Source organism: Peromyscus eremicus, chromosome 7 (genome assembly GCF_949786415.1).
Source record: "Peromyscus eremicus chromosome 7, PerEre_H2_v1, whole genome shotgun sequence".
NCBI lineage: Eukaryota > Metazoa > Chordata > Mammalia > Rodentia > Cricetidae > Peromyscus > Peromyscus eremicus.
Genome location: NC_081422.1, coordinates 83,439,752 through 83,453,510, shown reverse-complemented (window position 1 = coordinate 83,453,510; position 13,759 = coordinate 83,439,752). Strand labels below are relative to the sequence as shown.

General features: G+C 40.1%; 2 pseudogenes; one reads left to right on the top strand and one right to left on the bottom strand.

The window, feature by feature from the left end:
- LOC131915261 (T-complex protein 1 subunit gamma-like) overlaps positions 1–5,331 on the top strand; it is a 170,190-nt pseudogene extending 164,859 nt beyond the window's left edge.
- Positions 1–13,759, bottom strand: part of LOC131915262 (T-complex protein 1 subunit gamma-like) — a 284,585-nt pseudogene that overhangs the window by 156,657 nt on the left and 114,169 nt on the right.

Here is a 13,759-nt window from a genome sequence, read left to right as displayed (position 1 = left end):
TTTATGAGCAGTGATTGTTAGTTGCTGTTATGTTTTGGTGATAGTGTATGTGTATTTCTCTACTTTAAGATTTACTGCTGTGGGGATATATATCTATTGCCTATGTTTTTGTGTGTGTATCTAACTTCCTTAGGTTGGAATTTTTTTTCTAGTGCTTTCTGTTGGGCTGGATTTGTGGTTAGGTATTGTTTAAATCTTGTTTTTTTCTTGTTCACTCTGTCTATGGTGATTGAAAGTTTTGCTGGGTATATTAGGATAGGCTGGCATCCATGGTCTTTTAGTGTCTGCATTATATCTTTCCAGTCCTTCTGACTTTCAAAAATCTCCATTGAGAAATTGGGTGTTATTCTGATGGGTCTGCCTTTATAAGTCACCTGGTCTTTTTCCTTTGCTGCTCTTAATATTCTTTCTTTATTCTCTAGATTTAGTTGTTTAATTATTAGGTGGCAAGGAGATTTTTTGGGGGGTCTAGTCTGTTTGGCGTTCTATAGGCTTCTTGTATCTTCATAGATTTTTTTCTTTTTTTTCTTTTTTGTTTTTTTTTGAGACAAGGTTTCTCAAACTCACAGAGATCCACCTGGCTCTGCCTCCCAGTGCTGTGATTAAAGGCATGCACCACCACCACTCGGCTGATATTTTTTTCTTTAAGTTGGGAAAGTATTATTCTCTGATCTTGTTGAATATATTTTCTGTGCCTTTGAGTTGGTATTCTCCTCCTTCTTCTATCCCTATTATTCTTAGGTTTGGCCTTTTCATTGTATCCCTGATTTCCTGGTCGTTTTGTGTTATGACTTTTTTGGTTTGGGTATTTTCTTTGACTGACGAATCTATTTCCTCTATAGTATCCTCCACACCAGAGATTCTCTTTTCCATCTCTTGCATTCTGTTGGTTATGCTTGCATCAGTGTTTCCTGTTCATTTACTCAGATCTTCTGTTTCCATCATTCCCTGTGTTTGTGTTTTCTTCATTGTTTCTACTTCCCTTTTCATGTTTTGAAATGAACGTTTCACTCATATGCTTAATTGCTTCTTTATGGTTTTTTTTTTTTTGCTTTCTTGAAGGGATTTATTGATTTCTTCCAATTTTTGTTTGTCTTTTCCTCAATTTCATTTTTCCTTTTTTCTTGAAAGGCCTCTAACATCATCATGATGCTATTCTTAAGGTCACTTTCTTCTACTTCTTCTACATTGTGATGTTCAGGTCTTGTTGTTGAAGGAGGGCTATGTTCCAGTGATTCCCTATTGTTCTTTATGTTGTTGTATGTATTTTTGCATTGAGTTCAGCCCATCTCTTATGTTCCAGTGATTCCCTATTGTTCTTTATGTTGTTGTATGTATTTTTGCATTGAGTTCAGCCCATCTCTCATCTCTTCGTCCAATTCGAGTTCTTGGTCCAATGCAAGCTCTAGGTCTAATGCGAGCTGGTGATTTGGTTTCTGTGCTACAGGAAGTGGCTAGGATCTCAGGTGGATGGATTTGGGGGCAGGGAATTTAGATTGCAGGGTCCGGTGGGGGGGGTCTTGGTATTGCTGTTACTAATGCTTGCTGTAGGTGAGTTCCTGTAAATAGCAGTATTCTAAATGGATGGAAGATTGAATTAACTCTATGGCCAGTATCCACATTCAAATCTTCACAAAAAGATTCCTTAAGTCACAGCTTAGCTGGATGTGGTAGCTCACACCTTTAATCCTAGAGTCCTACAGATAAGGCTGCTGAAGCAGGAGGAGTTTTAGTTCAAGTCATGCCTAGCATATACAGTAAGAACTTGTCTCAAAATACAAAAAAAATTCTAAAATTCTAATTTTAAAACCATATTTTCTTGTTTCTAAATATTTTCTGGTGTGCTTATATTTTTGCTTTTCCTTTTATAATTTCACAGATTGAAAGACCCTAGCCCTTCAGGCTTACACCCCCAAGCCTCAAGAAGAGAAAAATTTCAAGCACCAAGAAATGAGAAACTAAAAGTCTAGTTCCCAGGGCAACCTGACTCAGCCACTACTCAATCACCCCTGTAACAACATAACAATGTAAAAAGATTTCTGTTAAGAGATGCGCTCAACTGTGACTGGGATAGTTGCAGGTGTTCCAGGAAGGACTACCGTGAGCTGTGTGTAAGCTCCACTCCCGCCCTGATACCCCCCTTGAGGTTTACGTAACTGTACCCCCTCTGTGATCACCCTGTGATCAGGCCATGAAATTGTATGGGAATTGTAATCTTGTGGTTTTTGTAGGTTTTTCCTTTAAAAGCCCTTATGGGACTGCAGTAAGATGCAACTCTTGCTCTTGGGAGCAGAGGAGCCCTTCTATATAGAAGCTTAATAAATCCTCGTGCTGTTGCATCAACTGGACTGGAGTCTGGGTTCTTGGGGCGCCCACTTGAGACCCTAAACTTTGGGGTTCAACAATTGGAGGCCCCACCTGAGATTTTGGGGTGCCCCTGGATCCCCACTCAGCCAGTTGGAGGTAAAAACAAGCTCGATCTATGTTTTATGTTATTATGTCCTTGTCTTTTGTCTGGTTGATTTGGCATTTGTATTGGGTGCCTGCAGAAGTGTGCAGGACTTGTTCTGGGACTTAAATGGGAGAGCAGATGTGCTCAAGGGTCCCTGGGTGCCTGCTCCAGAGGTATCCTCCAGAGTGATCTGAAGAAGATGAGTCTCTTCTTCCTTGGGGGAGCAAGGCTGTTTGAGGCCACTCCCATTTGAATTTGTTCTCTGAGGACTGTGGCCTAGAGCCCGCAATGGCAGGACTCCTGCTGGCAGGCAGGACTCATGCTCCCGCTGGCCTGGCAGGCAGGATTCATGCACTCCTGCTGGCACTGCTCCCTGTGCTGAAAAACCCCCTGTCCTTCCAGAGGACCCGGGAGACTCAGATCTGCCCGTCTGGGCAGAAAAAAAAATCCTCCAAAAAAGGCTCCAAAGGCGAACTCTCCCTGCCTGGATCCCTTCCTTCCCCAAGCCCTGGAAGGGCAGTTAGTTTTCCACCATTCCCATATTCTGAGCTCCTAGAGGCTCCAGCTGCCCTTCCAGGGTCACAGCTGACAGGTCTGTGGGCCCAGCCAGGGCATGGAATCTCCCATGCTGTTGGATGGGACTCCCAGGACCTGCCCTGGAGCTAAAACCTGATCAGGCTCTGGCTCCAAGAATGGAATGTCACTCCCTATATGAGGTTAACTAACAGTTTCTTGTCTGTGGTACAGTGCTGATGCAAATTTAGGTTTCTAGATTACTGAGGGGAATCACAAGAAAAACTTTGATATGGAAGGTTATAAAAGGTCAGTAAACTGTTTATACCTGCAAATACTGAATTTGAAAGTTAATTCTGGTTGGTTTTCCTCTTAAAAATGGCTCTGCCTACCAAATACTAGGATTAAAGGCATGTGCCACCACTGTCTTCTTCTCCATGTATTAAAAAAAAAAAGAACAGAAAGTTGAATGGTGAATGGGTATAGAAAGGGGATGAATCTCAAAGAAATGGATGTTGAGTTGAATATGATAAAAATGAATTCAATACATTCTCAAGAATTATTAAGAATTTTTTAATGTTGATATTTGCTAAAATACGGATTGATATCATTAACTGTTAAATTACAAAAGGAAAAGCAGAGGTTTCTATGTCAGTCCTGAGGGGGCAGTGTTTACTTCATGGCTCTTTCTCTCCAGAAGTTTCTGCCTGCTTCCCCAGCTCTGGGTACAGGGCTTTCAACCGTGCCACCATGATGGACCACAGTCCAGTGCTCATGCTCAGTCAAAATACAAAGCATGAATCTGGAAGAAAAGTTCAATCTGGAAATGTCAATGCTACGAAGAAAATTGCAGACATCATCCGGACATGTTTGGGACCTACATCGATGATGAACAATGGACACAATGGGAGGCATCGTGATGACCAAGGATGGCAATGCCGTTCTTCCAGACATTCAAGTCTAGCATCCAGCAGACAAGTCCATGGTTAAAATTAGCAGGTCCCAGAATGAGGAGGTTGGAGATGGGACCACATCAGTAATTATTCTTGCAGGAGAAATGCTGTCTGTGGCTGAGCACTTTCTAGAGCAGCAGATGCACCCAACAGTGGTGATCAGTGCTTACCACATGACACTGGCTGATATGATGAGCACTCTGAAGAAAATCAATACCCCATTGATGTCAATAACTGTGATATAATGCTGAACATCATCAATAGCTCTATTACTGCAAAAGTCTTCATTTGAGTGTCCTCTTTGGCATGCAATATAGCCCTGGATGCTGTCGAGACTGTGCAGTTTGGAGAGACTGGCCTAAAGGAAACTGACATCAAGAAGTATGCAGGAGTGGAAAAAAAGATCCCTGAGGGCATCATTGAAGACTCATGTGTCTTACGTGGAGTCATGATTATCAAGGATGTGACCCATTCACGAATGCACCACTATATCAAGAACCCTAAGATTGTGCTACTGGATTCTTCTAAGGAGTACAAGAAAGCAGAAAGCCATACTGACATTGATTTACACGAGAGGAGTATTTCACCCGAATTCTGCAAATGGAAGAAGAGTACATTCAGCAATTGTGTGAGGACATTGTCCACCCGAAGCCTGGCAATGTCATCTCAGAGAAGGGCATCTCAGATTTAGCTCAGCACCACCTCATGCTGGCCAACGACACGGCCATTCGCAGAGTATGGACGACACACAATAATCATTGCTAGAGCCTGTGCAGCACAGACAGTAAGCAGATCAGAGGAACTGAGAGGAAAAGATGATGGTACAGGCACAGGCCTATTGGAAATCAAGAAAATTGGAGATGAATACTTCACATTCCTCACTGAGTGCATAGACCCAAAGCCTGCAACATTCTTCTTAGAGGAGCCACCACGGTGATACTGTCAGAAGTAGAAAGCAACCTCTAAGATCCATGCAAGTGTGCCAAAACATTCTTCTGGACCCTCAGTTGATACTGGGTTATGGAGCCTCAGAGATGGCTGTGGCCCATGCCTTGACACAAAAATCTAAGGCCATGACTGGTGTGGAACAATGGCCATATAAAGCTGTGGCCCAAGCTTTAGGTTATCTCTCATACCTTGATCTAGAACTTTGGGGCCAGTACCATGCATTCACTTACCTCCTTTCGAGCCAAGCACACACAGGAGAGTTGTGATTCCTGGGGTAGGAAGGGTGAGACTGGTTCCTCAGGGGACATGAAAGAGCTGGGTATGTGGGAGCCATTGCCTGTGAAGCTACAAATGTACAAAACCACAGTGGAGAGTGCAGTTCTGCCTCTGCAGATTGATGACATCATCTCTGGCCACAAGAAGAAGGGCTGGCAAAGTAGTTCTCCAGATGCTGGCCAGGAGTGAGTGGTGAGCAAGGTGACTTCAATGTGCAGAAACAGCAATCTCCCCCTTTCCTGAGTCAGAGTTCCAGGAACACTGTGGACATCTTTGTTTGCAAAGGATCAAACTGAGGGGTAGCCCTCAGTCTGTCCCATCTCAGTTTCCAAAAAGCACTGACAGGTATACCTTCTTTATTGTAACCTTTCCATTTAGTTTGCTTCCAATGATTAAATCTAAGACATTTGATAGAAGAAAACAAAAACAAAAACAAAAGGAAAAGCAAAAATATAAACATAGCACAAAATATTTAGAAATAGTGTAATGTTGGAGCAAAATTACTCTGTTTTTTTTTAAGTCAAGTTATTATTGTATATCCCAGGTGGCCTTGAATTAAAACACTACTTCAGCAGCCCAATCCCTAAGACTCTAGGATTAAAGGTGTGAGCTACTAAAACTCCTACTCCTTCAGCAGCCCAATCCCTAGCACTCTAGGATTAAAGGTGTGAGCTACCACACCCAGCTAAGCAGGAACTCAGGAAACCTTACTGTGGAGGTTTGTTTGTGAACATTGGCCACAAAGTTAATTTAATCTTCTGTCTATTAAGAATAATGCTATTTTCAAGGACTTACCTATTGGAAGCATTATTTAAAGCAACCATGGGAGGAAGTGGGCGTGGTCTTTAGAGAGTATATAAGGACACTCCATGGGCCAGACAGCTTCATTCTTCTCTAGACCAGACAGAGTGAGTTTCTATATCTTCTGGTTCCTAGACTGCTACATCTATCTCCTCCACACATTGAGGATCATACCCCAGAGCTGAGCTAGTATTGCTGTGTCTCCACAAAACACTGCTGAGGCCGGAGTCTATTTCTTGGGTGAGTGGACAATTTACAGGTGGAAAGTCGTTGATATTTCTTGTTTTTAATTTATTAACAAACTAAAGTTTCTGCTAAAAATGCTTCATATTTTGCTGTTTATCAAAAGAGATTCTGCTCCCATTGGTCATCTCTCTTTGTAAATATACTGTGAGTTACAGCTATAGATAATTTTAGTTTATCCATATACAGTCTTTCATTGCTCTGATGTTCTATTTTCAATTTTGATCTTTCTCTAAATTCTAAAAACATTCTTTGAGCGTGTCTGATGTACTTCATATATGCAACATGGACATATCTAAATTAAATGTACACATATAATATAGAAAATCCATACTCTGAATAGGTTGAAAATTTCTAGTGTTTAGAGATATATTCTATAAATATTATGTATAAAAGTGAAAACTCATGATTTAGCAAAGAAAAACATTTTAGTATTTTTCTGTCGTAAACTTTTTTTTTTTTTTTTTGGTTTTTCGAGACAGGGTTTCTCTGTGTAGTTTTGTGCCTTTCCTGGAAATCGATTTGAAGACCAGGCAGGCCTTGAACTCAAAGAGATCTGCCTGCCTCTGTCTCCTGAGTTCTGGGATTAAAGGAGTGTGCCACCACTGCCCCGCCTTTTGTAAACTTTTTAGAAAGATATCACAGTGTGAAGTAATGTGTGGTCATATTTTACGGTCTTAGAAATACTGGCTATTTCTACTATTGATTGATTTATTAGGTTGGAACTATACATGTGATTAAATTAGAGAAAACTAGTCACAATATTCTATTCATGAAAGTAGATTCTAGTTAAAATCAGGTACAATTTTTCAGGTCTCTGTTCAATTTTCATTATCTCTGTGTACTTATTTATTACTTTGGAATTAAGTATCTAATGTACAGAAAAATAAGGGAAGGAGGGCCATCAAGCAAATTAAGAAAGGCAGCATTGCAGTCTCCAACAATGAGTATTAGTATTGTATTGAAGTATACATATACAGAACCACCAGCTAAAGCCATTTGATGCCATTTGCTTTAGACACCAAAAGCTTAAGTTTTTTGGAGGATATTTACCTCAATCAAATCAAGATTCTTCATTTGTGTAGATATTCAAAGAGAAGGGCAATGGGCACCTGTTGCTGAGATAGACAAGTATCCAGTAGTCATGAGAGCCTCATTTATGCCTCAAGGATTCATCCCTTAAACTCAACCCAGAAGTCTATCCTTGGTAAACAAACAAGGTTCCCCACAGAGTACCCTAATATTTGATTAATTGAGATTTTAAGAAACACATGGAACCTCTGGGGTTGTCTGTAAAGGATTATTTGAGGTAGAATCGCTACACTTGGAAAGATCCACACTAAATTCTCATGAGATCACTTGATCACTCCATGGGTTAAGGTCTCAAACTGAAGGAAGGAAAAAGAAAACAGGAGCTGAGCAGCAAGTGTTTCTTGTTTTCTGTTTCTTGATTTTGGATGCCATTAGACCAGCTACCTCAAACTCCTGCCACCATTTCTTCACCACAATGATGAACAATATCCTTGAATTACGAACCAAATTAATTCTTATTCTTGTTAGGTATTTTCAGCTAAATGAAGACAAGTAACATATGTTGCCTTCAAGTGTCAAGGGGTGGGACAGTGGGATGTGAACGACTAAGATGCTAAAATCAGAAATCAAGTAAAGCATTTACTAGGGACCATGTGAAGTAGGAAGTACTTTCTTGAATAGACAACAAAGAAGCATGTGTTTAACCTACCTGTGTCTGTAGTGAAAGGCCAGCAAGTGGACATGAAGGAATTTGATCACTCCACAGTGTATATTTTTTTTCATAAGCACTGGGGAAACCTGTCTCAGACCATAAACCAAGGTACTAATTTGGATGGAGTCTCCAAAAAGATGCAGGTGGTAGGGCTCAGAAGTTTATCAGATCAATGTGTATTTCTGTTAAGAAGAGTGAAACAGGAACGATCAGCAACTAAAATTCTATATTATATTGATTTTTGGTCTCAAAAAAATGAAGCCTGTTCTGCAATACACAGATTGAATCACACCTTTAAGCAAATTATGTGCAGTCTCTGGCATCTCTGGGGTCCAATAATAGCAATTTTGCTTTTCTTCATTCAGAGAAATGGAGTCAGACCTCTCACAAGCCTTTCAAAAAGAACTTACCTGCTTCATCTGCCTGAGCTGCCTGACAGACCCAGTCACCATAACCTGTGGCCACAGCTTCTGTCGAGCCTGCCTCCACCTTTCCTGGGAAGATACTCAACTTCCTGTCCAATGCCCTATGTGTAGGGAACCATCACAGAAGAAGAGCTGGAGAACCAACATTGTTCTGAAGAAGCTGGTGTCCATTGTCAGAAAAGCCAGCCTCGTGAAGGACCTGAGCTCTGAGGAGCATAAGTGTGTGACTCACAAGGTTATTAAGAGGATCTTCTGTGCTGAGAACAGGATCTTCCTCTGTCAACTCTGTTCTAACTCTCATGAGCACAGAGGAGACAGACACTGTCCCATTGAAGCAGCTGCTGAGGATCAAATGGTAAGTGATGATTCTGAGAGAACTTGCAAGCTGTAGATAGGTAGGCTTAGGAAACCACAGGAAGATACTGGTCCTCATTATGACAAAGGCACTGTTTTCAGAATGGTGGCACTTTATTAACATCTAATGAAGAAAAGGTGACTAGGAATTTAAATATTCCTTGGGGGAACCCATGAGTGTAAAGATCATTTGTATTTTATGATACATTATGCCCAGGTCACTGGAAAGTGCAATAATAACTTCATATCTCTTAAATGTCTGTATGACTGAGGACACAATTTAAAAAAGTACATTGGAGTCATCTACAGACAAGTATCTGGAAATCCCAATATTATGCAAATTACCCAGACATTAATTAAAATTATTAACCACTATATCTCAGTAAAGGGGTATGCTATATTTTCTTTTTTATTTTATGATTTAATTTAATTTTACATCTCAGTCACAGATTCCCTTGTCCTCCCAATCCATTCCCCCCTCTCTTCCCCCCAAACCACCCCCCATTCCCATCTCCTCCAGTGCAAAGACTCCCCTGTGGATTCAGCTCAACCTGGTAGATTCAGTCCAGGCACATCCAGTCCCCTCCTCCCAGGCTGAGAGAAGTGTCCCTGAATAGGCACCAGGTTCCAAACAACCAGCTCATGCACTAACAACAGGTCCTGGGCTCATTGACTGGGTGCCTCCTAAACAGTTCAAGCTAATCAACTGTCTCACTTATCCAGAGGGCCTGATCCAAATGGAGGCTCCTCAGCTACTGGTTCATAGTTCAGGTGTTTCCATTAGTTTGGCTATTTGTCCCTGTGCTTTTTCCAATCTTGGTCTCAACAATTCTAGCGCATACAAAGCCTCCTCTTTCTCGCCAATTGGACTCTTGGTATGCTATATTTTCTATTAATATGTTCTGAAATCTAAAATTCATAGTTACCAAATGTGAAAAAAATATAGCATTGTAATCCCCCGACTCGCAGTAAAGTAATTGTGTTAATTGCCTGAGAGTCTGTGTCTCAGTACTATTTATCAAAAGTTGACATTCATTGTTTTTTAAAGGAAAGAATTCTGAAGCAAATGGCATCTTTATGGGAGAAGATCCAAGAAAATCAAGAGAATATAGAAGCAGAGAACAGAATGACAACTCTGTGGATGGTGAGTATGAGAACCATGCTTAAAATCTGGTTGATGTACATATTTTTCAAAATTTATCAATCGTGAATTGAGTATGAGGCACGGGATATGATAGTTGGAAAACATTTCCTGCTGGCCCTAATCCTGAGTGTTAGTATAACCATACATAGAATGAATGGTCTGGCTGTCCAGAAGAGTCTGGGACTAATGAGTGAATTGCTGACAATTCAACACACTGCATGCATTAGACTCTATGACTATACCATGAATTCTAATTACTACAAGAGGAGTTTCACATCTGACTCAACATATGAATGATCAATCAATACCTTTACTTCAGGCAGTTCTGCACCTCTAATATAGGTAAAAATGCTTAGGGTCTGTTTGCCTGTGTAATTAATAAAGAAGAAATAAATGAAACCAAGGAATTTACATTTTCTGAAATGTAGGGATAGTCAATAAGATTCTATATAGTTATAAGAGTCATTTGTGAAATTTAAGCATAGGAGAATACAATGGAGGAGAAAAAATACTTTGCAAATGATTGAGAATGTTCCTTTTTCTTCAGGACTACTTGACTCTTCAGGAAGAAATGATCAGGACAGAGTATAGGAAACTGCATCCACTCCTCTGTGAAGAGGAAGAGAAACACATTGAGTCTATGAGAAATGAAGGCCAATGTGTTTTAGAGAAACTCAGGACAAGTGAAGCCGTAATGATCCAAAAGAGCAAAGAACTAAGGGAAATGTATCAGGAGCTAATGGCAATGTCCCAGGAGCCATATGTGGTCCTGCTTCAGGTGAGCATGGAGGAGTACAGGAAGAGGCTTTATTGTCTTAGGCCCACAATGGTGATTGTTATACTAAGATAGCTTTCAATATTCCCTAGATTTATGTTAGGGGTTTTCCTTTTCAGAAATAATCTTGAAAAAACAAGCTTTTTGAAATTATGTCAGTAGATTCTTGAAGGAAAAGGTCTTAATTTTTGGATTTTTACCTTGCTTCTCTGAGAGCCCAAATTCAGTGGCTGCTGTTTCCAACACTCATTTTCCTCTACTTGGATATTGTGCACAATTTTCAAGATACCTATGGTTCAATTTCTTCTCTTTGAAAGCTGTATTTTGAGTGTTATTTGAGAGGTTGGGATTTGAGAAAGGTTCCTACTAGGTGATGCATGATGGCCTGCAACTCACAGTAATTCTCAGGCCTCTAACCTCTCAATTCTTGATTTACAGGTGTGAGGAACAATGCAGGAGTGAGCCCAACCTTTTTGAGTACCCTTAGCTAAAGTACCTCTGGGACTTGTAGACAAGCTCAGGGAAAGTTCCCTTTGAAGACAGGTGGGAGTTCAAAAGCAATGTACAGTCAATACCCATGTCCTCAAATTTGACTCTCCAGTCTGATTTCATCAGAATTTGAATCATGCTAACCTACTTGGTTGGCATCATCCTGAGACATGAATATAAATTTTCAGGCCAGATTGGTGTGACGGTGACTGATATTTGTATGAACTCTATAAACAAGCATCGTATGCTATTTCTTCAGAAATCTAACTTCTTGTTGTCTTCTTTGCAGGGCTTGGATGACATATTCAGAAGGTGAGTTTTGCCATTAGTGCAAGCCAGGAAACTCTCAAATAAACTATCAAATTGAACAAGCTGCCTTAGCAAAGTGCAGATACACTTTATATAGAAAATCCTCAATTGTTTGTGTTTAATATGTTTGGGATTTTTTACTAAATTTGTTATATTTATGTGTGTGTGAATATGTGTGAGTGTGCATGTACATGTGCCATTGCACATGTGTGCAGGTCAGAGGACAGCTTTCAGGAGACAGTCTTCTCCATCCATAATGGGATTAAACTCAAGTTGTCAGGCTTATGTGGGAAGGTGTTTATCCCCTGAGCCATTTGGCTGAACTTGGAAGTGAAGTTTTTCCGAATCACTGTGATGGTATTGTCAGCACCAGGCAGATCAATGTCTTCTTCTCTTGCAGGAGTGAGTCAATGCAGCTGAGCATGATTCACACTATAAAACCAAAACTCCAAGCCCCACCCATTACTGGACTGACTGAAAGTTACAACCACTTGCAAGGTGAGTGTCTCCACTGATAAAGTGTCCTTCAACAATGAGATAACATTTTGTAAACACAGATATTTTAACTCCCCTGCATCTGAAATTTTCAAAAAACTTTTCAGCATGCTACCACTCTCTTCTTGTGGAAATTATTGACATTGGTGTATATGAGCCAAATTTAGCCTCAAATCTCAGCTTTCTATTTTTAAAATCCATGAAGACTCTATGGACATCTCTCACTCAAGAAATGTAAATGGTCATGTTCTTTAAAATGTTTACTTTTCCCACAGTGCCCATTTTCTTTGATAATGTAACCATGCTGCATTACAAGATGAACCTATTTCATGCCATGAGAAGATTGAGCTTCAGGCCTCACCATAAAGATAAATCTGCGGGTTATGCTGGATTCTATTTTGCTTCCTGGGGACCACAGAGCTTCATCTCAGGGAAATATTACTGGGAGATTAAGTTGAATGACTCTTGGGACTGGGCTGTAGGGGTCTGTAAGTATTCCTGGTTGAGGAATAGAAACCAACTGATTGAACCTGAAGGTGCATTTCTTCTTGTGTGTGTGAAGGAGGATAATGATTACAGTCTCCTTACCACATGCCCAGTATTCCAGCACTATATAGAGAAGCCACTGGGCCGAGTTGGTGTGTTCCTTGATTGTGAGGATGGAAGTTTAAGTTTTGTGAATGTTGCCAAGAGTTCCCTCATATACAGGTACCCTCCTGGCACCTTCAATTACCCTGTCTGGCCTTTCTTCTCCCGTGGTCATATGTGGGGAACCTGGAATCCAGTACTTTAGTGTTTTTTAAGTGTTTCCTAGTGTAATGTTACCTCCTTTATTGCTATTAAATATTAAAATAGTATTAAAGGAAAAAATGATAGACTATGTTTCGTTTTATTCTGTGGTCCACATATTCCACAAAGAACCCTTCCTTTCATAGGGATTTTTTTTGCTTGATTTGCACACTGTGGGATTCCATTTAATGGTGTCAAGCAGGAGAACAGATACGCATTGTGCAGACTAATTTAATGTCAGTTTGACAGAGGCTCCTTTGGTGTTTTGAGACACTGGTTCTTTTTGTAGCTTGGGCTGTTCTCTGCATTCCAGGTGCTGGGATTAAAAGCATATACCACCAACACCTGAAAAAAAATTCCTTCTTTCTTTCTAACCTTCCTTCCTTCATTTTTTTTTGTTATTTGAGACAAGATTTTTGTAGACTTGACTGTCCTGGACAAGGCTATGGAGGAGGCTGATCTTGAACTCGCAGATATCCCCCTGACTCTGAATCCCCAATGCTAGGATTAAAGGCTTGTGCTACCACCACAAAAAAAAGAAACCACTTTTTTTTGGTGATGGGTACATTCCAGACAGGTTTTCTCTCTGTAGCCTTGGCTATCCTAGATTTTGAACTGTAGATCATGCTGGCATAAGAGTCACAGAAATCTGTCTGCTAAGATTAAAGGAGTGCAAATCCACCGCCAGGCCATAATTTTTAAACACTTGAAAGGACAATTATCAGATTCGTAGAGAAATACAAAAAAAATCTTGAGGACAACAAAAGATGCAAAAAATAAAAATAAAATGAGAAAGCCAAAACAATCATGAATAATAAAAGAACTGCTAGATATATCACTCTCCCTGTTTTCAAATTTTACTACAGAGCTATAGCAATAAAAATAGTTTGATGTTGTCATAAAAGTAGATGCATTGATCAATGGAAGCAAATTAAGATCTACACATAAATTTATAAATTCACACACTTATGAATACCTGATTTTTTATTTTTAAAGTGGAAAATACAAAATAAAATGAATACAACATCTTTAACAAATGTACCAGGTCA